The 2,500-nt window shown below is 40.8% G+C and overlaps 1 protein-coding gene across 1 annotated transcript in view; it reads left to right on the top strand.

The window, feature by feature from the left end:
• LOC101863600 (trissin receptor-like) overlaps nucleotides 1–2,500 on the top strand; it is a 38,182-nt gene that overhangs the window by 2,292 nt on the left and 33,390 nt on the right. The gene's annotated exons all lie outside the window — the stretch shown is intronic.

Here is a 2,500-nt window from a genome sequence, read left to right on the forward strand (position 1 = left end):
GGGGGGTATTGCTATTCTATGAACTCTGTAACATTCAGGGGACCAAGCTAGATTTTTAGTACTAACTTAATGATTCCTTTGACAACTAAAGCAATATTATTTTCAGTACTTGAAACCACTCTACAACAAATTTTCGCTGGGATACCACATTATAAAGGACGCGCTAGATTCATCTGTGGTTGAATAACTAAAATGTCATAAACACAAAAGCAGTCAATTCAATCTCAGTAAGCCTTTGTTTTTCCTAAAAGCCATACCCTGTCGTAGGATAAAAGTAAAGTATACACCCCCCCTCCCCACTTATTCTCTTTCCTTGAGTCATACCCCCTATTTCTAAGTACTTGGCCTAAAAAGATTCACTTCTATCATGGTTTGTATTTGGCTTTTCGTGTGTGCTAAATATTATGGCTGTGACTAGATCGTGTTCGGTGCAGAATGAATTGGACAGAGCATAATTTCCCCATTGTTCTGTTTCGAGTCATGTTCGCTGAGGAGTTGTCTTAGGTATGTCCCCCAATGGTTTCTCTGTGGGTCTTATTCTGGGGTAGAAGGTGCCCATTATTATGGTACCACCCTAATGTGTATTTCCTTTACAACTTCGCTCAGTTCTTTCTGGAACTGACCGTGAAGTTTCTTAGGGTAGGAGTTTGCATGGTGCATACATATTGGATATAATATGTTGTTGAGCTACTTTCGTTTGGTGATCTCAAAGTAATATTTCTTTCTGTTATGTACGTCACAGCAATATTTTCTTTGGCTCTTTCAGGATGGACTGTATATAAACCCAAAAGCATTCTTTACTCTTTACCTTTCTGTGGTTTCACTCCATATCAATGGCTAGTTTTTATGGATTTGTTTAAGGTTGTTTTTTTCTTCGATTGGCAACAGTACCTGTTATTTCTATTTTCCTTCCATGCATGAATTCTTGGTATCCTGGATCTTACTTTCTAAATGTATCGTTAACTCTCTGCTTCTAAGTCAGCAAACATTCCATGTTCCTGCCCAGTTCTTTTTCCAGCTCGAAGTCGTATAACAATCATTTCCATTTTGTTTTTCGTTAAAGTATGTCCGTTTAGTTTACCCTGTTCTTATTTTTAGCAGTAATTGGTCCATTATCGACTTTCCTAGCCCATCGTCATTTCACCAGTCCCGTTTGTCAGAAAGTTTCAGGGTCGCCTGGGTTACCCTTCTCGGCTAGCTCGTAGGGCGTAGGCCAGTGCCAAGAGTGATGGGCTTTGCTTTGAGATAACTCTCACTCCCCCGCCCCCACAACCCTTGCTCTCTTTCTCTCTCTCTCTCTCTCTCTCTCTCTCTCTCTCTCTCTCTCTCTCTCTCTCTCTCTCTCTCTCTGTATTAATAGTAATCTGGTCTACTGATACTGAGGTCGGCTCATTTACTTCTTGGCCGTCCTTATCTTCTCCAGGTAAAAATTGTCTGCTATCGTACTTGCCTGTCGTAAACCGTCAGTCATCAACTTGCAGTGTTTTCATAAGGCGTTAATGATGTTTTGGTCAAATGTCTTGTGTCCTTCGCGCAAGATTATCTTAGTATGGGTGGAAGGAAGAAAGGACAGAGGGGGAGAGAGAGTCAGAGAAAAAGAGAGACGGAAAGAGAGGGGGAGTGCGTGAGAGAGACAGAGAGAGAGAGAGAGAGAGAGAGAGAGAGAGAGAGAGGGGGGGGAGAGAGAGAGGGAGAGAGAGAGGGAGAGAGAGAGAGAGAGGGGGAGAGAGAGAGAGAGAGAGAGAGAGAGAGAGAGAGAGAGAATAAATATTCACACTTTCGCCCACCGATTGGCATACTATTTATCGAGTCTCAGTGCTTCAACGTTGGGATCAATAAATGCTCAATTAATTCACACAACCAGAATACCCAGGGCTCAAATTAGCACATTAAGCAGGTACCTTCGGAAATGTACCTAGCAGGAAACTAGCCTTGGAACAACATAATAAGTAACAATTAACATAACACTAAATCATGAAATACTCTTATATAGCCAAGGAACTGTCAAAACCAGACACAGGTTCACATAATATCATAGGACATTGGCAGGGAAATCCCAGTTGAGCCAGAATCAGAGTTTCAAAGACAATGTTACTTAGGGAATGTGGCGTGCAGTAACATCGAATGTCAAGCCCGAGTAAACATCACAATTTTATGCTTCCCGCCCGGGAAGCTGAGAATGTTTCGGAGTGTTCCCTTGTCTGCTGGGGTAATAATTTAGTGTAAAGCGCATAGAGCCTGCTGTTGAGCGGGGATATGCGCTATACAACATGCTATTTATATTATGATTGTGCAACACCACAACGCGCTACCCCAGAATAACTTGATTCTAAATCAAGATTTGTGAGTGTTTTGAGTTGGCTTTGTAAGGGGCCGTCCCGTGTGCTAACTCTATTTATTTATGTATTTATTATTTATTTATTTATTTATTTATTTATTTATTTATTTATTTATTTATTTATTTATCTATTTATTTGTTTTGGAAAGTGTTTTACGGCGC

Source organism: Aplysia californica, unplaced genomic scaffold (genome assembly GCF_000002075.1).
Source record: "Aplysia californica isolate F4 #8 unplaced genomic scaffold, AplCal3.0 scaffold00391, whole genome shotgun sequence".
Lineage (NCBI taxonomy): Eukaryota > Metazoa > Mollusca > Gastropoda > Aplysiida > Aplysiidae > Aplysia > Aplysia californica.